Source organism: Myotis myotis, unplaced genomic scaffold, assembly GCF_014108235.1.
Source record: "Myotis myotis isolate mMyoMyo1 unplaced genomic scaffold, mMyoMyo1.p scaffold_m19_p_22, whole genome shotgun sequence".
Lineage (NCBI taxonomy): Eukaryota > Metazoa > Chordata > Mammalia > Chiroptera > Vespertilionidae > Myotis > Myotis myotis.
Window position 1 is genome coordinate 7,529,552 of NW_023416327.1, and position 25,431 is coordinate 7,554,982.

The following is a 25,431-nucleotide window of genomic DNA, read 5'->3' on the forward strand; positions in this document are numbered from 1 at the left end:
AAAAAATAACAACCCTCTTTCAAACGTGACTGGAACAAGATTCTAAATGTCTGGGTTTGGACATGAATTAAGCCACTCGTGTAGCTCCACGGATTCACACGGGAGGAACAGCAAAGGGTACGCGTGGCCGCAGTATTACTGATGGAAAACATGCGTAAATTTAACGACACAGTGCTTAGGAACCCTTGGCAGCGGCTCTCTGCCCCCATCTTCTCCCCCACCGATGTGCAGAAGTAACTATTCTAGCCTTTCTTCTCATGCTGAAGGCTCGGGACACTGATGGGCTGTGGGGGGAGGCAGAGGGGAGCGCTCACACATACAAGACCCAGGCATTGAGAGCACCGTTTCCTTCCAAACTCCCCCTAGTTGGTCGGTGGAAAGCAGTGGAGACTCCATTTGAAAACTACAGGCCTGGGATTCTGTGCCAAAAACCTTAATTTTAAATGAAAATGTGTATATAAAATATGTGTTGCATCTGCTGAAAATAAATTAAAACTGATTTACTTTGGAATTTTACTATAGGAATATGATTCAAGAGATATGATGTGTATTTTTGAGACTGCCAAGAGTGAATTTTAAGTAGTTCGTTTATGAAACTTGAAAAGGAAGGTTGAAATGGAAAATGATCTTAAAAAGAAATTTCCTAATTTTTCCTGGTGTTATTAATAAATATTATAAGGAGTGGAACTCTCTGAAACTGAAGGAGAATAAAATTAAATTTTTTATAACACTACTTCTTAAGTTGGTACACCAAATTCAGCTTCCCCTTATTAAGAGTTAGATAAATTTCATGGCATTGTGTAAATTTTGAAAAAGGGAATGTCATTTATCTTTATTATCAGTATAAATTTCCCCCTATTTGTTGGTTGATAAAAATAAAAAATAAATTTGACTTCATTTAGCTTTTTCTCTATATTTTCTTCTTTTTAATAAAGCTATTGAATTCTATACACTAAAGAAGGAGAGAGTAGGGAGCTGAAACCCTGCAGCCAAATATGGTAACAATGTACACGTCAGTGATACAGGCAGATCCTCCACCTTAGGTAACGACTCCTTCCTTGGATCGCGGGGTCCACCACCCCACCCTCACCCCCCACCCCCCCACCCTCCCACCCCCCCGCTCAGTGTGACTGCAGAAGGCCCTGGGCCTGTGGCGGGGCAGTCAAGCCAGCTAGCAAACAACTAGAAATTGGCCTGCGAATCTGCCACTTGGCTGACATTCGCTTTGGTTTTGCTAAGCTTTGTGGTGCGGGGGCACCATTCTACCAGGGGAGTGGGTGTTTATATAAAAACCTAAAGAAGCACAGCTGTCCGTTCCATGCCTCGGCACGGCCTGCATTCGCGGCACTGCCCCAGTCATGTTTACGGCAAAGCTGGCATGCCATAATTCACGGTGAGAGCAGTAGTATTTCATTCCTTCACAGTTCACGCTGCTTTATTCTTGAGTGAGTGATTACGGAGTTCGTGTGCAACTGAAGGGGTTGTGGCATGATCTGCCAAGGCCTGAGCACAGGTTGATTCCGTCCTCAACCTGGAACAGGAAGGCTCAGGCCTCAGAAGTCTGGTGACCTGGGGTTTACAGTTAGTTTTTTTTTGTTTGGTTGGTTTTTTACTTTTAGAACAAAACATGTAGCTTGCTGGTACTTTATATCCCGCATTTTAACCAGGGCCCTTTGCTCAACTCACTTGTAAGGCAAGCGAGGCTCATCTGGGTCACTGCCGCCTGGCAGTGAGCACCTCTTTGTCCGAGAGAAATGACGCTCCCCTGCAAATGCTTCTCCAGTGCCATCCCCTGCCCGTGCGCTGTGGCTGCCGCCACACAGGGCCGACCAAACACCCACATGGCCCGTTTCCAAAGTCTTTTTTTAAGCTTTATTGTTGAAAGTATTACATATGTCCTTTTTTCCCCCCATGAACCTCTTCTAGCCCACACCCAGCCCCCGCCCCAGGCGTTCACCACCCCATTGTCTGTGCCCATGGGTTTTGCATATATGCATACAAGTTCTTTGCTTGATCTCTTCCCACCCACCCACCTCCCCTGCCTTTCCTCTGAGGTTCAACAGTCCACTCACCCTGGCCGTGACATCACCACCGGGCCCTGTCAGAAGTGGGCCTTCGGGATGCCCTGGCCTGGGCCCCCGCCCCAGAAGAGGAAGGCGAGCACAGCGCTAGCCCGCCACACGCAAGCCCACAGGGCCAGGCCTGGTCCGTAGCAGCACACTTACTGCATTAGGTTCATTTGGGACATTTCACGTGGTTTCAGTTACGTTGAGCGAACTCGGGGTGGGTTTGGTGGTGAGCTGTCACAGGAAAGGTAATTCTGTCTGCATGCAAACCTGAGTCCCAGCTATTCAAAACACAATAGACTCTTTGCTAAGCCAGAAGAAAGATCATCTCTCATCCCATATGGTAAATTTAAACTATTAATAGGTATTTTAATTCCTTTTTTTGTCCTCTGCAGTGTATGATTTGGAAAATGGGTTTTTATTTATTACCTAGGGGCCCGGTGCACGAAACTCATGCACTGGGGGCAGGGTCCCTCAGCCCAGCCTGCCCCCTCTCACATACTGGGAGCCCTCAGGGGATATACTACTAACGGCTTAGGCCCGCTCCACAGGAAGCAGGCCTAAGCCACAGTCTGGCCTCTCTCTGCAAGAGGCGACCGGGCTGATCAGGGGAAGGCACCAGCCCCATCACCCTGCTGCTGCAGCCACTGCCAGTCACTGCAGCCACCAAAGTGTTTTCATAAACACGGACTCCAGTCCCTTCACCATGAAAAAATGACAACTTTCTTTCAGCATTTTCAAGATGTGTCTTTCATAGGCTATGACATGTCTTTCTTTCTTTTTTTTTTATCCTCACCTGAGGAATGTTTCCATTGATTTTTAGAGAGTGTGGAGAGAGGGAGAGACAGGGAGAAACATCAATGTGAGAGGGACACTTTGATTGGTTGCCTCCTGCATGAGCCCTCCGCGCTCCCAGGCCCCAGGCTCGCCTCCTGCATGGCACACTCTGTCTTGTCCAAAGGCGCATGGTTCTCACCCAATCGCAGGCTGCTCTCTGTACTATGGACACTCACTTCACTCCATGGAAACAGCCAAAAGAGACCTGTTGAAATGCGCGTCTGTTAAAGTGGGTGACTTCACGGTCACACACGCCTCCCACGGGGACAGGCAATGACTGCATTAGGTTATATTGCACTTTTTTATTAGCAGATTTACTCATCTGTATTCTTGAATCCAGTTTTTAACCATTCCCACAGCTACTTCTACTCCATTTTAATACCAGAATTCTGCAATTCGCCTTAAGGAAAAATCTATGCCTAAGTAATACTCACTGTTTTCCCCAGCTCAAGAGCCTATGAGGGCTTCCCATATCCCACCATTTCATATCTAAATTCTTAGGCTTTACACTTAAGTTCTTCCCTCACTACTGTGCTAATTCTCTGACTATCCACCATCTGACCACCCACCCAACACTGAAGAGTCAGGCTTCTAAATGCTGAATCCTGTGCTAGCCACTACATTCACACACAAGGCAAGGCCTGTACAATCCCTGTCCCCAAGGAACTTAAACCTGAGGGGGTGCGGATAATGATGGACAAAATAAAAGCAATTCGATTCCAGGGTAAGCGCTACGCTGGGGAGGCAGAGGGTGCTAGGCCAGCCAGCCCTGGCAGGGCGTGGCCGGGGTTCCTGCACCAGCAGCCCGTCAGGAAGCACCTGCAGGATCGCGCTTTTGCAAGTGTTTCCATGGATCTGTGCAAACCTCCACTCGTTCTCACAGCACGTCCACCAGGGCTGTTTCTCCAGCTCTGATGACGAGGAGACGGAGGCAACCCAGCTGAGGCCCACACTGAACGGGGCCGGCAGGGACGACACCTGATCTCAGACCAGAGCCTGAGTTCTGACCCAGGAGAGAACAAGTCATGGTCAGGGAAGTGGCAGAACAGAGCAAAGACATAAGAAGAGGTCGGGTTGAGGAAAATGGCCGTCATTGAGGACAAAAGTATGACAAGACGGATTGAGATGACAGCTATACACTGCTCACCGCCCAGGAAGGCCCAGCACACTGTGCAACACTGTCTGTGTCCCCTCTCTCTCCCCCCTGCATGTCTCTGTGGGCACTGTCTGTGTCCCCTCTCCCTCCTCCCTGCATGTCTCTGTGGACACTGTCTGTGTCCCCTCTCCCTCCTCCCTGCATGTCTCTGTGGACACTGTCTGTGTCCCCTCTCCCTCCTCCCTGCATGTTCTGTGGACACATCTGTGTCCCCTCTCCCTCCTCCCTGCATGTCTCTGTGGACACTGTCTGTGTCCCCTCTCCCTCCCTGCTGCATGTCTCTGTGGACACTGTCTGTGTCCCCTCTCCCTCCCTGCTGCATGTCTCTGTGGACACTGTCTGTGTCCCCTCTCCCTCCCTGCTGCATGTCTCTGTGGACACTGTCTGTGTCCCCTCTCCCTCCTCCCTGCATGTCTCTGTGGGCACTGTCTGTGTCCCCTCTCCCTCCTCCCTGCTGCATGTCTCTGTGGACACTGTCTGTGTCCCCTCTCCCTCCTCCCTGCATGTCTCTGTGAGCACTGTCTGTGTCCCCTCTCCCTCCTCCCTGCATGTCTCTGTGGGCACTGTCTGTGTCCCCTCTCCCTCCTCCCTGCATGTTCTGTGGACACGTCTGTGTCCCCTCTCCCTCCTCCCTGCATGTCTCTGTGAACACTGTCTGTGTCCCCTCTCCCCTCCTCCCTGCATGTCTCTGTGGACACTGTCTGTGTCCTCTCTCCCCTCCTCCCCTGCATGTCTCTGTGGACACTGTCTGTGTCACCTCTCCCCTCCTCCCTGCATGTCTCTGTGGGCACTGTCTGTGTCCTCTCTCCCCTCCTCCCCTGCATGTCTCTGTGAACACTGTCTGTGTCCCCTCTCCCCTCCTCCCTGCATGTCTCTGTGGGCACTGTCTGTGTCCCCTCTCCCTCCTCCCTGCATGTCTCTGTGGACACTGTCTGTGTCCTCTCTCCCCTTCTCCCCTGCATGTCTCTGTGGACACTGTCTGTGTCCCCTCTCCCCTCCTCCCTGCATGTCTCTGTGGGCACTGTCTGTGTCCTCTCTCCCCTCCTCCCCTGCATGTCTCTGTGAACACTGTCTGTGTCCCCTCTCCCCTCCTCCCTGCATGTCTCTGTGGGCACTGTCTGTGTCCCCTCTCCCCTCCTCCCCTGCATGTCTCTGTTAGCACTGTGACCACCCCTCACTCTCCCTCCTCCCCTCATGTCTCTGTGGACACTGTGACCACCCCTCATTCTCTCTCCTCCCCTGCATGTCTCTGTGGTTACTATTCTGTCCCTCAGTGAGCTTATAGTTTTCAAGTTGGGCTTCCTGACTTCACATTGATACTGACCGCTGTAGCGTTCCTGCAGCCTTCTGTAAACTGGCTGTTGCTCTGTGGGGAGATGCTAGGGTTATGATGTAGTGGCTCAAGACTGCTCTTGAATGTTTCTACCATTTTTGGAATAGCTTTTATTTTGTCCATCATTAAATTATGTTTTCATTCTTTGAAATACTACCTGTGAATGCTGGGTGTTGAGGTGGGTAGATAGTTACTGTGGAAGTTCTTAATTCCCTCTTTGCCCTTTTTGGTGACTAGAGCCCTGAGTTTCTATGTTTCTTTCTCACCTTACTCATGAGAGAACTGACAGATTCTGCTACCTTGATGGACAAGTCTTCTGCATTCACCCTCCAAAATCCATGCTGTTTGTTGTTGTTGTTGTTTATTTAAGAACATGGTTTATGAATACCTTTGCTTTAAACATGATCAATCATCCTAACAAGCACCACTATCACACACAAAATCCAACTGACAGCTGTTTCACATGCACCGGGTGTCCAAGTTATTTTATGTTCTTGGTTTGGGTGGCAGTGTGTCCTTGTACAATATAATACACTCCACCATTCACTGGTAAGGTTGTTCAGAATTCAAAAGAAACAGATGAGAGATAAATAGTGTAACTGGTACCAAGATTTGATCACCTGCTGCCACAACCTCATGAGACAGTAGCTGGTGGAAAAGGAAAGTGGTTTATTCAAGTGCCAGACACCTGAGAAGATGGGAGACTCTTGTCACAAGACCCATTTCAACATCTCAGTCCAGGCAAAGGTTTTTATAAGGAGGGAGAGGGGGAACAGAACAAAGAAATAAATAGGAGGAGTTGAAAAGTTCTCTATGTGCAGACCAGCACAGTCCACTCCCATAAGGACCTTGACACTGGCCTGGTGTGCATCATCCGGTTCTACATTGAGGGTCCGCAAATCTCCCAAAAATGGGATTACTGAAGGTCAGAGTCTGCATCTTCTGAAGTTAGTTCTTAGGATTCTTATACAAACATGTTATTTATCTACAAGCTACATATTAGTCACAGCTGGGCTTTACAGAAACATTGTCAAAAAAAATGGTGGGGTAGGTTACAATACTACCACTATTACAATACCACCAGTATTTGTTACAAAATGTGTAGAGATTTATGTGGAGGATGATAATGTTAATGACAACCAACCTGGTTTGAGTAGTGACATGCAACTGCTTCCTTCAGGGAGCTCACTGGAAACCACTGTGCCCCATCCCAGTTAGGAGCAGTCAGCCAGGCCTGCCAGCAGCATTTATTAGTAGGACCTACGATGCCTTAATCAAAATAGTGGGCAACCTAGGTCACCAGAATTCACCAGTCTGTTTATGAGTGTGTTTGTTCAATGTGTGGGTGCCTACAAGTCAAATACATCAGCAGACCTATGAGGAATATAAAGTTTTACATACACTTGAATCTCTCTTTGTTTTAAATCATTATTATTAAAAGTATTACATAGGTCCTCCTTTTCCCCCCATTAACCTCTTTCAGCCTGATCAGGTCCCACATCCTAGGCCCTCACCACCCCTTGTCTGTGTCCATGGGTTATGCATATATGCATACAAATGTATTGGTTGATCACTTCCCACTCACCCTCCCCTGCCTTCCCTCTGAGGTCTGTTCATGCTTCTCTGTCTCTGGGTCTATTTTTGTTCATCAGTTTATATTGTTCATTAGATTCTACATCTGAGTGAGATCATGTGATACATATCTTTCTCTGACTGGCTTATTTCACTTAGCATAATATTCTCCAGGTCCATCCATGCTGTTGCAAATGGTAAGAGTTTTTTCTTTTTTATTGCTAGTATTCCATTGTGTAAATGTACCACAGCGTTTTTATCCACTCATCTGCTGATGGGCACTTGGGCTGTTTCCAAATCTTAGCTATTGTAAATTGCAGTGCTATGAACATAGAGGTGAATATGTTCTTTCTGATTGGTGCTTTGGGTTCCTTAGCATATATTCCTAGAAGTGGGATCACTGGGTCAATTGGGAGTTCCATTTTTAATTTTTTGAGGAAACTCCATACTGTTTTCCATAATGGTTGCACTAGTCTGCATTCCCACCAGCCATGTACTAGGGTTCCCTTTTCTCCACATCCTCGCCAACACTTGTTGTTTGTTGATTTGCTGATGATAGCCATTCTAACGGGTGTGAAGTGAAATCTCATTGTTGTTTTGATTTACATCTCTCTGATTAGCAGCGACTTTGAGCATTTTTTCATATGTCTCTTGGCTTTCTGTATGTCCACTTTGGAGAAATGTCTGTTTAGGTCCTTTGCCCATTTTTTTAAGTGGATTGTTTGTCTTCCTTTTATCAAGTTGTATGAGTTCCCTATATATTTTGGAGATTAACCCCTTATCGGATGTATCCTTAGCAAATATGTTCTCCCATGCAGTGGGCTCTTTTATTATTTTGATGATGGTTTCTTTTGCAGTGCTGAGCTTTATATTCTGCTGTAGTCCCACTTGTTTATTTTCTCCTTATTTTCTATTGTCCTAGGAGATGTATCAGTAAACATATTGCTACGAGAGACGTCTGCCTATGGTTTCTTCTAGAATTTTTGTGGTTTCATGTCTTACAATTAAGTCTTTTATCCATTTGGAGTTTATTCCTATGTATGGTGTAAGTTTGTGGTCTAGTTTCATTCTCTGGCATGTACCTGTCCAATTATCCCAATACCATATATTGAAGAGACGGTCTCTGCTCCAATGTATGCTCTTGCCTCCTTTGTCAAATATTATTTGAGCATAGTGGCCTGAGTTGGTTACTGGGGTTGCTGTTCTGTTCCATTTATCTATATGCTTGTTCTTGTGCCAGTACCAGGCTGTTTTGAGTGCAGTGGCATTATAGTATAGCTTGGTATCTGGTATTGTGATTCCTCCAACTTTGCTCTTCTTTCTCAGGATTGCTGTGACTATTCAGGGTCTTTTTTGGTTCCATATAAATTTTTGGACTGTTTGTTCTAGGTATGTGAAATATGCCATTGGTATTTTAATAGGCATTGCATTGAATCTGTATATTGCTTTGGGTAGTATCAACATTTTAATTATGTTGATTCTACCAACCCATGAACATGGTATATTCTTCCACTTGTTTATATCTTCCTCTATCTCTTTTTCCAATATCCTGTAGTTTTCGGAGTGCAGGTCTTTTACCTCCTTGGTTAAGATTATTCCTAAGTATCTTAATTTTGTTGTTGTTGTTGTTGTTGTAATGGTAAATGGGATGTTTGGGTTTTTTTAGTTTCTCTTTCTGAGAGTTCATTATTGGTGTATAAAAATGCTATGAATTTTTGGGTGTTAATTTTGTATCTGACTACATTGCCAAATTCTGTTATTAAATCTAGTAGTTTTTTGGTGGAGTCTTTAGGGTTTTCTACATATAATATCATGTCATCTGTGAATAATGACAGTTTTATTTCCTCCTTTCCAATTTTGTTGCCTTTTATTTCTTCTTGTCTCATCAATTATCGCTAAGACTTCCAGTACTATGTTGAACAAGAGTGGTGAAAGAGGGCATCCCTGTCTTGTTCCTGTTCTCAGGGAAAATGGTTTTAGTTTTTGCCTATTGAGCATGATGTTGGCTGTAGTTTTGTCATATATGGCCTTTCTCATGTTGAGATATGCTCCCTCTATTCCCACTTTGTTCAGAGTTTTTATTAAAATTAGGTGATGGATTTTGTCGAATGCTTTTTCTGCATCTATTGATATGATCATGTGATTTTTGACTTTCAATTTGTTTATGTGATGTATCACGTTTATTGATTTATGAATATTGTACCAGCCTTGCATCCCTGGAATAAATTCCACTTGGTCATGGTGTGTGATATTTTTAATATATTACTGGAACCTATTTGCTATTTTGTTGAGGATTTTAGCATCTATGTTCAACAGGGATATTGGCCTGTAATTCTCTTTCTTTATAGTGTCTTTATCTGGTTTTGGAATTCAAATAATGCTAGCCTCATAAAAGGAGTTTGGAAGTGTTCCTTCCTCTTGGAGTTTTTGAAATAGTTTGAGGAATATAGGTGTTAGTTCTTCTTTGAATGTTTGGTAAAACTCTCCTGTGAAGCCATCCAATCCTAGGCTTTTGTTTGGTGGGAGTTTTTTGATTACTGCTTCTATTTATTCTAGTCAGGTTTTCTAACTCCTCCTGATTCAGATCTGGGAAATTGTATTTTTCTAGGAATTTGTCAGTTTCATCTACATTTTCTAGCTTGTTGGCACATAGTTGTTCATAGTATTTTCTTACAATCCTTTGTATTTCTGTGGTGTATTGATTACTTCTCCACTTTCATTTCTGATTTTACTTATTTGGGTCCTCTCTCTTTGTTTCTTGATGAGTCTGGCTAAGGGTTATCAATTTTGTTTATCCTTTCAAAGAACTAGCTCTTAGTTCCATTGATTTTTTGTATTGCTTTTTTTTTTTTTTTGTCTCTATGTTATTTATTTCTGATCTAATCCTTATTATTTCCTTACCTGCTACTTACTCTGGGCTTTTTTGGTTGTTCTCTCTCGAGTTCTTTAAGTTGTAAGGTTAACTAGTTTGTTGCCGATTTTTCTTGTGTGTTTTTGTTTTGTTTTGTTTTGTTTTTTGTTTTTTGAGTTACGCCTGTAGTGCCATGAACTTTCCTCTAAGCACTGCTTTTGCTGTGTCCCAGAGATTTTGGGTTGTTGTGTGTTCATTTTTATTGGTTTCCAGGAAGTTTTTGATTTCTTTCTTTATCTCATTGGTAACCCATTCATTGTTAAATAACATGCTCTTTAGCCTCCATGTGTTTGAATGTTTTGGGGTGGTTTTAGTGTGGATGATTTCTAATTTCATTCCACTGTGGTTTGAGAAGATTCTTGATGTAATTTCAATCTTCTCGAACTTGTGGAGACATTATTTGTGTGTCCTAACATGTGGTCTAACTTTGTGAATGACCCACGTACACTTGGGAAGAATGTATATTCTGCTTCATTGGGATAAAATGTTCTTTAAATGTCCATTAAATCCATCTGATCCAGTGTGTCTTTTAGAGTCACTGTTTCCTTGTTAAGTTTTTGGCTGGAAGAACTATCCAGTGAAATCAGTGGGCTGTTAAAGTCCCCTACTATGACTGTATTGTTGTTGATCTCCTCCATTAAAGTCCTCTAGAAGTTGTTTTTTATATCTTTAGGTGCTCCTATATTTGGTGTATATATGTTGACCAGGGCTATATCCTCTTGTTGGATTGATCCCTTTAGTATTATGTAGTGACCTTTGTTGTCTCCTGTGATATTTTGTTGTCTTCTTGTGTGTGTTTTTTTGTTTTGTTTTTAGTTTTTTTTTGTGTGGTTTTTTTGAGGTATGCCTGTAGTGCTATGAATTTTTTTGAAGTCTATTTTGTTTGGATATGAGTATTGATATTCCAGTTTTGTTTTTTTCTTTTCCATTTGCATGGGGAAAAAAATTTTCCCATCTTTTCACTCTGATCCTGTGTGTCTTTTGTTTTGAGGTGGGTCTCTTATAGACCACATATAATTGGGTTCTATTTTTTTTTTTTGTATCCATTCAGCTATCCTATGCCTTTTCATTGGAGCATTTAATCCATTTACATTTAAGGTCATTATTGATAGGTTATTATTTAAGGTTATTATTTATGCCATTATTTCTTCAAATACGTTCTCTACCCCTTTCTCCCTTTCTGCCTTTTCTGGCACACCTGCTATTCTAATATTGTTACCTTTCACATTGTCCCACAGCTCTCTTAAGATGTCCTTTTTTTTTCATTGTTTTTTCTTTTTGGTTCTCTGAGTGATTTTTTTTTAACCCTGTCTTTAATTCACTTATTTATTGCCATTTTAATCCTGTATGGCTAGATTTCTCTCTCCGTTTCTTCTTCTCATTATAGCAGTCTTTAGCATTTCTTGTAATGCTGGCTTGGTGGGATGTACCCTTTACCCTTTTTTTGTCTGGGAAGCTCTTTATTTTACTGTCTATTTTGAATGACAGCCTTGCTGAATATAGTAATCTATGGGTTCAGATCCTTGCTTTCCATTACCTTGAATACTTCATGCCATTCCCTTCTGGCCTGTAGAGTTTCAGATGAGAAATCAAGTTCCAGCCTTATGGGAGTTCTTTTGTAGGTAACAGTTTTCTTGTCTCTTGCTTCCTTTAAAATTCTCTCTTTGTCTTTAATTTTTGGCATTTTAATTATGATGTGTGGGCCTATTTGGGTTCTTCTTGCTTGGGGTTCTCTGTGCCTCCTGAACTGTGTGACTTTTTTCTTTACCACATTAGGGTAGTTTTCTGCCATTATTTCTTCAAATACGTTCTCTATCCCTTTCTCCCTTTCTGCCTTTTCTGGCACACCTGCTATTCTAATATGTTACCTTTCACATTGTCCCACAGCTCTCTTAAGATGTCCTGTTTTTTAATTGTTTTTTCTTTATGGTTCTTGGATTGAGTGATTTTTTTTTAACTCTGTCTTTAATTCACTGATTCAATCCTCAGCTTCCCCTAATCTGCTGTGTATTCCTTCTAATGTGTTCTTTATTTGTGTTTCCAAACTGTTCTTTTTCATAGTTATTATGTCTTTCTCACGCTGTTGAGTATCTTTGCCATCATTACCCTGAACTCTGATTCAGATAAATTTCTTATCTCTGCTTCATTTATCTCTTCCTCTGGAGAATTCTTTTGTTCTTTCATTTGAGGGTTGTTTCTTTGTCTCCTCATTTTGGTTGTCTGTTTGGGTTTGTAACTATATATTAACACATTGTGTACTGCATAGAAATCTCTAAGACATATGCCAGGGACCGCACGTTTTTGGGAAAACTGCACGTTATTTAAATCATCATAATGCACTTTAGGTGTTGTTTTTCAATAATTATAACATTTTTATTTACAAAAACAATTAAACAATTAAAGTTCCTAGTACTTTTTTAACGTATGGTACTGCGTAAAACATTTTCCTCTATGAAGAGGGACCAAACAAAATTTACATAAGAATCTAGATTTGCTCCTTTTTCCATGGGCGTGAAAAACGAGAACACTTGTGAGCAGTCCTTAACAGATGGCACGCGAAACACGAGAAAACTCCTGAGCGGTACGAAATGTGTTATCCTCTATGCCTCTCAATCTCAAGTGCAGGACAGTGTCAAATGCTGTTTCTGACTAATTAGATCAGGCAAAGACTCATAGCCTCCAAAGACCACCACTGCCTACAGACTGATAGGATTCCAACTTGAATATCCCCCAGGTAATCATCCTCAGGTGTGACACGTTGTTGTTTTTTTTTCTCAACAGGGTAGGGCATTCACTTCTTCCTGGAAGCTAATTCTTATTTTTAGTCTCTTAAGTTGCCTCAAGGCAAGGTGTTTTCCAATATGGTGGGTCAACTGCCTTCCCCCCAACCCCCAGGTAAGGCACATGTCTGTGTGGAAAAGATGTCTGCTGCAGTGTGATGGGATGACTCAGCACAAAAAAACGAGGGTATCTGCCTTTTGAGCTCTAACCTGAGTCCCCAATCCTGGTTTCTGCTAACACAGCTCCAGTCCACTCTGCCCTACCTCTGTTGGAGCACAAGGTGGTGGCTCCATAGGGAATTTTGTGTGTTGCCTCTTTAAGTGGGTGCCTTAATTTCCAGCCATCATACCCTGGCAGACAGCAGCCCTGCTGCTTTGCACAGCCAGATGTTATTCAGTTCTCCTTGCTGGGGTGCCCAGAATGGTGGTTAGATCCAAGAATTCTCAGTGGCAACCCCATACAGCTGAGATATCTCTTCAGAACTTTGGCTTCTCTCTGTGGGTGCCTGGCCAGCCCTTTCACAGCTCTTCTCCTCCTACCAGTCTCTATGTGGTTTCCACTTTTGGTCCTCGGGTATCAGGGTTCTCTCCAGCAAGTCTTCCATTCCCATCGTGTTCTTCATTTCCTCTTTATTCTTACTCATGTTGGGTATTTCTCATTCAGCTCTTTATAATTCTCATTGAGTTGCATGTAATTATCATTCAGATGTTTGAGCATCCTTATAACCATTACTCTGAATTCTTTCTCTGATAAATTACTTGCCTCCATTTCATTTAGTTCATTTTCTGGTGATGCCTCCTTTTCTTTCATTTGGGGATTGTTTCTTTGTCTCACTGTTTTTGCTGTTCCTTTGTATTTGTTTCTATCAAACTGCTATGCCAACCAGATTTTGGGGGTTGATGTTATGTAGCAGATGTTTTGTGGGACCCAATTGTGCAGTCACTCAGGTCTCCTGGGCTGGGTGTTCTAGGAAGGCCCCCTACTTGAGATATTTGGGTTCTCCTGATATAGTTGGGTCTTGAATGTTGCCATCCCACTTGTGAATGGAGTCTCCTCTCAGGGTGTCTGATTATGTAACTCACTCCATACCACATTGTGCCAGCCATTGTGCTGACTGAACAGCATAAAATACAACAAGACAAAATATGACACAGAAGGAACAGAACACAAATGTACACAAGACCCTGTAGCCCCAACAAAAGTGACCATTAGAGAAAACATAATTAGGAAATAGGAAAGAGAGCAAGAATGATATAAAAAAAAGAAAGAAAGAAAAAATATGGGGAGAAAATAAAGCAAAACAAACAAAAAACACCCAGAAAAAGGGGGAACAGAATCTGTAGATGGAGAGCTTAAATAAAGAAAATAACATTAAAAGATTAGAGGAATAGAGAAAGTAGAATAAGGAAGGGAGAAAAGAAATGAGAAGACAAAAAAGAAGAAGACAAATATGAAAAGGAGAATAGAGGAGAGAACAGATAGTCCTAAATTTAGGAAGTAAAATAAGAAATTTGGAGAAGAAAAGAGAAAGAGAGGAAATAAATAAATAAATAAATAAATAAATAAATAAATAAATAAAGTAGTGACAAAAAAGAAAAGAGAAAGGGAAATTGAGTAGGAGCAGGGAATAGGAAATTAGATATATGAACAAAACAACAGAGACTATAATAATGACAAAACAATAAAGCAGATAGATAAGGAAGATCAATTTTTTAAAAGAGGGAATAGAAAAGAGAGAAAAACTAAAAAGGGGAAAGTGAAAGAACAACAGGAGGCAAAAAGACAAAAAAGGAAGAAAAAGGTGCAAAAAATTAAATTTAAAAATGAAGTGAAGTGGCTTTTAGCACCCTGCTTGAATCTCCAAGCAATCCACTGGTCCATTGCTTGTGTCTGTCTCCATAGGCCTTGGCTACGAGTGGGAGGGGCCAATCTGCCCTACTTGCCTGTGTGCCAGCTGTCAATCTTAATCACCCAAGAGTCTGTTTCTGACAGGGCTTTACGTGCTATTTAGCTTTCAAGGAATGTGATGGGTGTTTTTTCCTGTCCCAGAGCTACTCCTCTGCGAGTGTCCCAAAATATTACTCTGCTCTTGGCTGGACAGAGGCCCTTGTATGGAGACCAAATGTGTCAGCTGGGACCCTGGAGTTTTTATCAGTCTGGTTCCTAGAATAGCAGGGCAGATGGCCCTTCCTCCACTCAGGTCACTGAGGGCTCCTTCAGACCTGGAAGCTTGGCCTCTGCCTTTATTTCCTCAGTAAAGCTCACAGTGCAGGTGTGGCAGGCTGTGTCACCTGGGGCAGGTGTGGCAGGCTGTATCACCGGGGCAGGTGTGGCAGGCTCTGTCACCTGGGGCAGGTTTTTCCCCAAGTAGCTCCTCCTAGGGAAAATGGCCATTTTGGTTTGGATGCACATGAACGACCCAGTGCAGGACTCCAGGCTATTGCTTTTCCACATCTCCCTGCCCTGCTTCCCACCCCAGCCTCTCCTCAGGCACCTCAAGTCTACGCCTCCCTCCCTGTTCCAAAGCCTTGGGTGTGTAGTTGCAAATGAAAACTCCTGTGCTCTGGGTTTAGAGATTTTTTTTTTTAAAGGCAATCAAAACTGTGGCTCTCTCCGCTACTCGCTCTGGTCTGCTGGGTCTAGAGACTCTGCTTCCAACAGTCTTGCTATCTTTCATAGCTGCTTGGATGATACGGGCGCTGTGGGTCACACCATCGCGGACAGGTGTGTGTGCTCCCAGAGCAGTTCTCCCCACGGCTCAGCACCCTCCCCTCCAAGCCATCCCCCTCTTGTGATCTTGTTCTTCCTACCCATCCCCAGGTGCCTTCTGTTCTCCCTGTTATAAGTCACCTCCTCAGCTGAACCACAGTTGGAAATTCCAGGTGAATGTTCTCCATTGTAGTTGTATTTCCAACCTTGCTCTGGGACAAGGTGCCTGACAGTTCTGCCTATTCAGCTGCCATTTTCTCCTCTCCAAGAGGTTCTTATGGAACTGAACCCAGAGTTGGGCAGCAAGCCTTTTTCAAAGTGAAGGGCATTTTTACTATAACTGCTTCTGTGTGAATTTCTTGTGTGTGTAGCTTTCAGTGAAATGGACTGTCAGAGGCCTAATTAATGAGGTGAGTGAGTCTCTGGATCGTGTAACAGTGTGTTCAGTGTAAGTTATTCCTCAGGGCCTGGATACATTGATGGCACCATCTTAATTAAAGCTGCAAAGCATCTAATTCTGTGAAAATAACAAATTCTCAACTACAGGGTTGCGTTATATCAAAATCCCAACAACTGATCATAGTAGTCCATGGAATGCAAATTTTACCTGTGGCCAGCAGATGGCAGTGTTCAACCCAGTTCAATTCAAGGCAGTAGGAGTATTTGATCCGCTAAGTTTTTACTGAGCACCTGCCCACGGCACTGTGCTAGGTGCTATGTAGCCATAAACAAAACAGAATCACTCAGAGCTATTGCTGCTATAGAGTATGTTTGTTGTTCCTGTACTATGTGTAAGATGAGAAGGCTGTAAATAATTTTTTAATGTTGTACATTGTGGTCCTATTGTCATATTGATGAGGAAGGTAGCACAGAGGATGATACACAAGAACTATAATGCCAAACAGAGATTAACAAGTTCACTAGAGTGGTAGAGACACATGGTGATGGTAGAAACATATGGTGATGGTTCTCTGGGAGTAAAAATCCGTTTTAATGATGATCATGGGGAAACCATTGCTTTTAGGGTCATCACTCAGTCTACCATCTTGTATGTAGGACTACAGGACTATGCTCCCTTAAGTGTAGCCTTTAGGACAGATGTGTTTGGAACTCAGAGTTTTGGGATTTCGGAAAAGTAACTATATGCACATACTGTGCATTGCCTAACACTCCCAGTTGAACTTGGGGGGCCCTGTAGTCAAACATGTTCATACTCAGCGATCAAACAAATGAAAGCTCACACTATAGTTTATCCACATGCTACGCCAGTCGGGGCTGCTTTGCCTAAAGCTTTTGGTTTTCAGAGATTTTAGATGTGGAAGTGGCAGATATACGTATTGTGGATCTATAATACATTACTTCATGATGAAAAAGAATCTACCCTAAAATCTCCAAAAACCCATTCTAGTTTTCTGGAAAATGATTCCTATTCTGTAAAATAATTGGGAGTTTGATTTCTACATTTGTTTACAAATTTGTTCAGCATTGTTGGGTGCTCTTGTATGTTTTTAAGCTAAAGTGAAGTGGAATTAATTTTGACTTGAGAATTTCTCTGGGCGAGTGAGAGGACAAAGGCCCACACCTTCCAGATTAAAGACTTCCTCTGGTGCTCAGTGTTCGTTGGAGGGGGAGGGGCAGTTTCTAGGCTAGAAATTCATACGGAACCAGGGGCCATGCTGGCTTCTTCTGGTAAAATGACCACACTGCACAGCTGCTTTCCCTGGAGCAGGGTTAGGCTGATGGTAATTCACCATCAATTTCCAAACCCACACCTCTTCTAGATAGACAGACTCTCGTGTTAAATGTGGTTGTAAAGAAATCGCCGACTCTGAACCACTCACGAGTGTGATGTCGGTATCTCTCCTGTCCATTTGTGTGGCTGTTGCATTGGTAACCATTTTGGCAGGAAGAGAGCACTTCATTGAATTGCCTGGACCCATCTTACTATTCTAGCCGTCACATGAACTAAAATGAAGCGTCTGCCAATAGCTGGGTGGCCTATTCCATCTCCATGCTCAGGAAACCACCCTCTCAGGAAGAGACCTTAAAAAACAGGCCCAGTGGGTGTGGTTCAGCAGTTGATCCCCCTGTGGGGGGCGTGCAGGAGGCAGCCAATCAATGATTCTCTCATCTTTGATGTTTCTATCTCTCTCCCTCTCCTTTCCTCTCTGAAATGGTACCTTCAGCTGCAGGTTCTAGCACTGAACGGTCTCTGCCATGACCTGCCCCAAATCTCTTCCCACTCGGTTCATTTCTGAACCAGAGTCTCATGCAAATACAGCTACTGACATGGCCTAGATTACAGTGATGGCGAACCTATGACACGTGTTTCAGAGGTGACACGCGAACTCATTTTCTGGTTGATTTTTCTTTATTAAATGGCATTTAAATATGTAAAATAAATATCAAAAATATAAGTCTTTGTTTTACTATGGTTGCAAATATCAAAAAATTTCTATATTTCTATATGACACGGCACCAGAGTGAAGTTAGGGTTTTTCAAAATGCTGACATGCCGAGCTCAAAAGGTTCGCCTTCACTGGCCTAGAAGGCAGCGGAGACTGTGCCTGGACAGCCCAAGGTGCCAAATGCCAGGAGGGAGTGGGATGAGGTTTAACTAACCAACCCACAGCATCACAGTTTGTTGATGCAAAGTAAATGTTCAGCAACAGTTACCTGAAATATAAAGAATTTAATTATTTGTTGACTAGACAGTGCTCTTTCATAATTTCATCTGTTATTCTTTCCTTTTTTTTATTGCTTAACGTCATCTGTTATTCTCAAGTCGCTGCTCAGGTGTCTGTGGCGCACTGCCAGCTTCTCTTTTGAGCTCATCAAATGTATGTGATCTCTCCTGCCCTGGAAAAGGAAATATCATCATTTCATCAAATGCCCTGGAAAAGGAAATATGATTTCATTTCAACAAATGCTGTTATGACAACTAGGCAGCCACATGTGAAAGAATTAAATTGCAACACTTCCCTGCCCCATACAGATGGAGGAAGGAAGAATTGAACGAGCAGCCTTTCGGACATGGAATGACCCCCAACCAATTGAGCCACACCGGCCAGGGCACTTGCATGTATTTTAAAACTACATTTCTTAAAGATCTAAGAAAGTTTGAATCTTTTGTTTTGACAGCCTTGCAGAAATCATAGCCTACACCTATATAAGAGGAAACTTTCTAAAATAAGCTGGTATCCCCTCAGTGCTCTGCCCCAGGATGAGCCAGAACTAGACCAGCCTTCATTCAGGGTGCAGCCCGGATGTGAATCATCCGGGAAGCCTTCAGGCTTGAACTTGGGGTTTTTTTTTTGGTTTTTGTTTGTTTGTTTTGTTTTTTTTAAATATATTTTATTGATTTTTTACAGAGAGGAAGGGAGAGAGATAGAGAGTTAGAAACATCGATGAGAGAGAAACATCGATCAGCTGCCTCCTGCACATCTCCCACTGGGGATGTGCCCGCAACCCAGGTACATGCCCTTGACCAGAATCGAACCTGGGACCTTTCAGTCCGCAGGCCGACGCTCTATCCACTGAGCCAAACCGGTTTCGGCTGAACTTGGTTTAAGATGGTTCTGGACAAGTAGGGTCCCAATGCCTGTAGGAAACAAGTACAAATCCCTATGAAGAAATGTTTTTTCATCCTGGGTATCAAATTATTTCCATAAATAAGTTTTCAAAGACAATGACCAGTATACCACTGTAACCAAGTACTCAAGGAAACAGACACGTTATGGGGATGGGGGAAGAATTCATATTTCAAAAAATTTATCAGACTCAGATTATTAAATAACTATATTTAAAATATTTAAAGAAATAAAAGAATGAGGGATCACAATACCAGATATCATGCTATATTACCAAGTCACGGTTCTCAAAACTGCCTGGTACTGGCACAAGAACAGACATATAGACCAATGGAGCAGAACAGAGAACCCAGAAATTGACTCAAGCCACTATGCTCAATTAATATTTGACAAAGGAGGCAAGAGCCTACAATGTAGTCAAAACAGTCTCTTCAATAAATGGTGTTGGGAAATTTGGACAGATACATGCAAAAAAATGAAACTAGACCACCAACTTACACCATACACAAAAAACAAACTCAAAATGGCTAAAGGACTTGAGTGTAAGACAGGAAACCATAAAAATCCTACAAGACTCCATAGGCAGCAAAATAGCAGACATATTTCGGAACAATATCTTTACAAACACAGCTCCTAGGGCAAGAGAGACTAAGGAGAAAATGAACAAATGGGACTACATCAAAATAAAAAGCTTTTGCACAGCAAAAGAAACCATCAACAAAACAACAAGAAAGCCCACTGCATGGGAGAACATATTTGCCAATGATATTTCCTATAAGGGTTTAATCTCCAAAATTTAAAGGGAACTCATACAACTTAACAAACAGAAGATAAACCATCCAATCAAAAAATGGGCAATGGACCTAAATAGATACTTTTTGAAAGAGGACATAAAGAAGGCCAAGAGACATATGAAAACATGCTCAAAGTCACTAATCATCCGAGAGATGCAAATCAAAACGACAATGAGGTACCATCTCACACTTGTCAGAATGACTATCATCAACAAATCAACAAACGACAAGTGTTGGCTACAATGTGGAGAAAAAGGAACCCCCCTGCACTGCTGGTGGGAATGCAGACTGGTGCAGCCACTGTGGAAGACAGTATGGAGTTTCCTCAAAAAGTTAAAAATGGAACTCCCATTTGACCCTGTGATCCCACTTCTAGGAATATATCCCAAGAAACCAAAAACACCAATCAGAAAGGATATATGCACCCCTATGTTCATAGCAGCACGATTTACAATAGCTAAGATTTGGAAACAGCCTAAGTGCCCATCAGCAGACGAGTGGATTAAAAAACTGTGGTACATCTACACAATGAAATACTATGCCACTATAAAAAAGAAGGAACTTTTAACATTTGCAACAACATGGATGGAACTGGAGAACATTATGCTAAGCAAAATAAGTCAGTCAGAGAAAGATAAATATCACATGATCTCACTCATATGTGGGATATAATGATCAACATAATTTGATGAACAAAAATAGATCAATCTAGAGACAAATGGTAGGGGAAGGGGGCAGTTAGAGAGCAACCAAAGGACTTGTATGCATGCATATTAGCATAACCAACGGACACAGACACTGGGGCGGTGGGGGCTTGCCGGGTGTGGGAATGGCTGGGGCGGGGGGGAGTCAATTGGGGAAAAAGGAGACATATGTAATACTTTAGACAATAAAAAAGAAAGAAAATAGTTTCTGAATAAAAGTTTACATTACAAAAATAAAATATAAATAAGTAAAAGAATGAGTTTAAAATTACTTTTAATTAAAGAGTTAAATATTTAATTAGACATAACTGAATAGACGGAGTGAAATAGACTATTGATTAAAAGAAATTTCCAAAAATATTACAAAGATAAAAGTAAGGTCAAGATGGCAGCGTAGGTAAACTCAGTACTCACTGCCTCCCACAACCACATCAAAATTTACAACTAAAATACAGAACAACCATCATCCAGAACCACCGGAAATCAAGATGAACAGAAGTCCCACAACCAGGGATTTAAAGAGGAAGCACATTGAGACTGGTAGGAGGGCAGAGACACAAGGAGGAATCGAGGAACAGGCAGGTTCCACCCCGACGAGTGGCAGTTTAAAATCAGGAAGAATATCTTGGCTGTGGAGGTCCCCCTGAGGAGCAAGAGGTCCGGGCCCAGAGGTTGAGGGAGTTCCAGTGCCGGGAAGAGAAGTCCCCACAACTTCTGGTTGTGAAAACCAGCGGGGAATGTGCTGAGTGAGACAGAGGCTGTTGATGATCCAGGCAGTTCCTCTTAAAGGGCCCATGCATGGACTTACTCAGACTCACTCCCTCTGAGCTCCAGTGCTGGGGCAGCAGCTTGAAAGGAACCTGAGTCATTCAGGGAAGAACTAATTTGTCTGGAATCAGGGCAAGAGCTGGACGAGCAGCTTTCTACCAGACCAACGTGCTGGCAGAGGCCACTGTTCCTTTGTCAAGTATTCCCTGCCACAGAGCTGACAGGCTGTGCCATATCTGAATCTCCAACCTGGCTCACACTTTTCTCCTTGCCCTGGTGATTCCCTGAGACCTTGCCCTTTCCTACTTGCAGGCTCATCCAAATAATTTTTTGTTCCATACAACTGGCCTGTCTTGCCTCAGGCTTTAGACTGCTGGGGTCTTTCTCAGCATCTGCTAGGGTTCAGAAATCTGGATAAGGGGCTGCATCATAAATTAATAAAGAGGCTAGAGAAGCTAGGGGACTGTCTAGGGCGGGGGGATAAAATGGACACATATGTAATACCCTTTGTAATACTTTAAGCAATAAAAAAAAAAAAAGAGGCTAGAGAAGAAATATGAATTTGGGAGGCATTTTGGGGGAGCCAGAGGAGGCTTAGCTTTAGTAACTGAGATCTCTGAATCTCCAAATCCAGGGCTTTTTATTCACACATTTTGCCCTATTGCAAAGCAGATATACATATCAAGGGTAAGGTATGGTAAACAATAAAGTATTATCAGGTTGGGGGAACTGCCTTCAGCTGTCTGTCAGCAGTCAATAACATGCAGATCTTCAGCCCTACTGAAGCCCCAAGGTTCATCAACCTTTTGATGACTTCTTGCATTTTATTATGCCCTGCTAGAATTTGCTTCCAGCATTAGACTTTCCTAAAATCTCTCAAACAAGCAGCAGCTGGCATCAGCATGCCCTGTACCTCTCAATATGTGGCCCCAGGCCTGGCACTAGCAACAGCCTGCCTGGTTCACAGCTTGGCTTCTTCTGGGAATCTCCAAGCTAAACACAAGTAGCAGCAATCTGCAGATCACTTTGTAGCTCATGCTGTGTGACTCCAGGCACAGGCAGAGGCTGACTTTGCACCACCTGGGAGGCCCCAGAGCTAGTGTACCCAGTGGTCAACTTTGAGCACCCCAGATTACAACCCTACCACCTCCATGAGTGACATACTTCAAAGGCAGACTTGGTGAGCACCAAAGCTCCATTGAAGCAAGCCCTGTTCCATAGGGTCAACTTCTGCACAGCAGCTCATCCTCTATAGTCACAGCCAATTCTCCCAACCATTTGGCATGGGGTCAATCCCTCCTAGTGATGCCAACAGTAATTAAGGCTCAACTACAATAGGACAGAGCACACAGCCCACACAGGGGTGCATTTGGGGTGCCCAGATCAGGTGACTAGAAAGGCTGAGCCACTGGGCCCTACAGAACACCTAGTACACAGGCCACTCTACCAATTCCAGGAGACAAAGCAGCTCTACCTAATACATATAAACAAACACATGGAAGCAGCCAAAATGTGGAGACAAAGAAACATGTCACAAACAAAATAACAGGACAAATCTGTCGAATAACTGAAATGGAGTGAAATGGAGGTACAGAGTTCGAAACAATAGTTATAAGGATGCTCAAGGATTTTAATGAGAACTTCAAGGAACTTAGTGAGGATTTCAAGGAACTTAGGGAGAACATCAACAACATTAAAAAAAAAGGGGGGGGGGGACTAGTCAGAAATGAAGCATACCTAACTGGAAGAATAATTTACAGGGATCAACAGTAGAGTAGAGGACACCAAGAATCAAATCAAGATTTTGGAATATAAGGAAGCAAATAACACCCAATCAGAACAGCAAAATGAAAAAATAATCCAAAAATATGAAGATAGTGTAAGGAGCCTCTGGGACAATTTCAAGTGTACCAACATTTGCATCATGGGGGTACCAAAAAGAGCAGAGAGAGCAAAAAATTGAAAGCTTATTTGAAAAAAAATAATTACAGAAATTCCCCTACCCTGGTGAAAGAAATAGACTTACAAGTTCAGGAGGCACAGAGAGTCCCAAACAAGGAAATCCAAAGGGACCCACACCAAGACACATCATAATTAAAATGCCAAGGGTTAAAGACAAAGAGAGAATCTTAAAAGCAGCAAGAGAAAAGCAGTCAGTTACCTACAAGGGAGCACCCATATGACTATCAGCTGATTTCTTTTTTTTTTTTTTAATTAAATCTTTATTGTTCAGATTATTACATTTGTTCCTCTTTTTTTTCCCCCCATAACTCCCCTCCTCCCAGCTCCCGCCCCACCCTCCGCCCTCACTCCCCACCCACTGTCCTCTTCCATAGGTGCACGATTTTTGTCCAGTCTCTTCCCACATCTCCCACACCCCTTTCCCCCCCAAGAATAGTCAGTCCATTCCCTTTCTATGTCCCTGATTCTATTATGATCACCAGATTATTTATTCACTTGATTCTTAGATTCACTTGTTGATAGATGCATATTTGTTGTTCATAATTTGTATCTTTACCTTTTTTTTTTTCTTCTTCCTCTTCTTAAAGGATACATTTCAGCATTTCATATAATACTGGTTTGGTGGTGATGAACTCCTTTAGCTTTTCCTTATCTGTGAAGCTCTTTATCTGACCTTCCGTTCTGAATGATAGCTTTGCTGGATAAAGTAATCTTGGTTGTAGGTTCTTGGTATTCATCACTTTGAATATTTGTTGCCATTCCCTTCTGGCCTGCAAAGTTTCTGTTGAGAAATCAGCTGACAGTCGTATGGGTATTCCCTTGTAGGTAACTGGGTTTCTTTCTCTTGCTGCTTTTAAGATTCTCTCTTTGTCTTTTGCTCTTGGCATTTTAATTATGATGTGTCTTGGTGTGGTCCTCTTTGGATTCCTTTTGTTTGGGGTTCTCTGCGCTTCCTGGACCTGTAGGTCTATTTCTTTCACCAGGTGGGGGAAGTTTTCTGTCATTATTTCTTTAAATAGGTTTTCAATATCTTGCTCTCTCTCATCCTCTGGCACCCCTATAATTCTGATGTTGGTGCGCTTGAAGCTGTCCCAGAGGCTCCTTACACTATCTTCATATTTTCGGATTCTTTTTTCATTTTGCTTTTCCAGTTGGGTGTTTTTTGCTTCTTCGCATTTCGAATCTTTGACTTGATTCTTGCGCTCCTCTGGTCTGCTGTTGGGTGTCTGTATAATATTCTTTATTTCAGTCAGTGTATGCTTAATTTCTAGTTGGTTCTTTATCACAACATCGAGGAGCACCCATATGACTATCAGCTGATTTCTTAACATAAATTTTGCAGGCCAGAAGGGAGTGGCAAGAAATATTCAAAATGATGAAAAGCAAGGACCTACAACCAAGATTTCTCTACCCAAAAAAGCTCTCATTTAGAATTAAAGGTCAGATAAACAGCTTCCCAGACAAGAAAGAGCTAAAGAAGTTCATCACCACCAAACCAGTATTATATGAAATGTTAAAGAGTCAAAGAAGAAGAAGAAGAAGAAATAAAAGATAAAAAATATAAAAAATAAAATGGCAATAAATGCATATCTATCAACAATTGAATCTAAAAATTAAAATAAACAAACAAGGAATCTAATGAACAAAATAAAATGATGAATAAAATAGAACCAGAGGCATGGAAACATGGGACAGACTGACAAATCTCAGAGGGAAGGGGGAAGCGGACTGGGAAGAGATTAAGCAAAGAACTTATATGCATACTAGAGGCACAGTACACGAAATTTGTGCATGGGAGTGGGGGGGGGTCCCTCAGCCTGGCCTGCACCCTCTCCAATCCGGGACCCTTTGGGGGATGTCCGACTGCCAGTTTAGGCCCGCTGATAAAACCCAGTGCTGAGAACTTCCGGCCTGGGGACCGGTTCCAGAAGTCACTGTGGCAAGTCACCTACTGGATGCCTCAGTGAGGCCTCCCATCAGGTGGGCTGCTGTCCTCCCCCCACTCTCCTTCCCCTTAACACCAGGACAGACTTCCATTCAGAGCTTGATTGGGGGCCTTTCTCAGAGCCACCAGGCCATCTGAGCAGGAGTGCGGCCTGGCCGAGGGGACGAGTGGCCCAGTTTGCCGTCTGCCCCAGGCCAGTCCCAGCACACGCGTGACAGAGACACAGTCACCTTTACACAAGGAGAGTGAAAAACAGGAGGACGAAATGTAACTGTAACATTCTTTTCAGTTTTATCCATTTGA

The 25,431-nt window shown here is 42.8% G+C and overlaps 1 protein-coding gene across 1 annotated transcript in view; it reads right to left on the minus strand.

Annotated features, from left to right (window-relative positions):
* LOC118679028 (early nodulin-75-like) overlaps window positions 1–25,431 on the minus strand; it is a 34,200-nt gene that overhangs the window by 1,561 nt on the left and 7,208 nt on the right. The gene's annotated exons all lie outside the window — the stretch shown is intronic.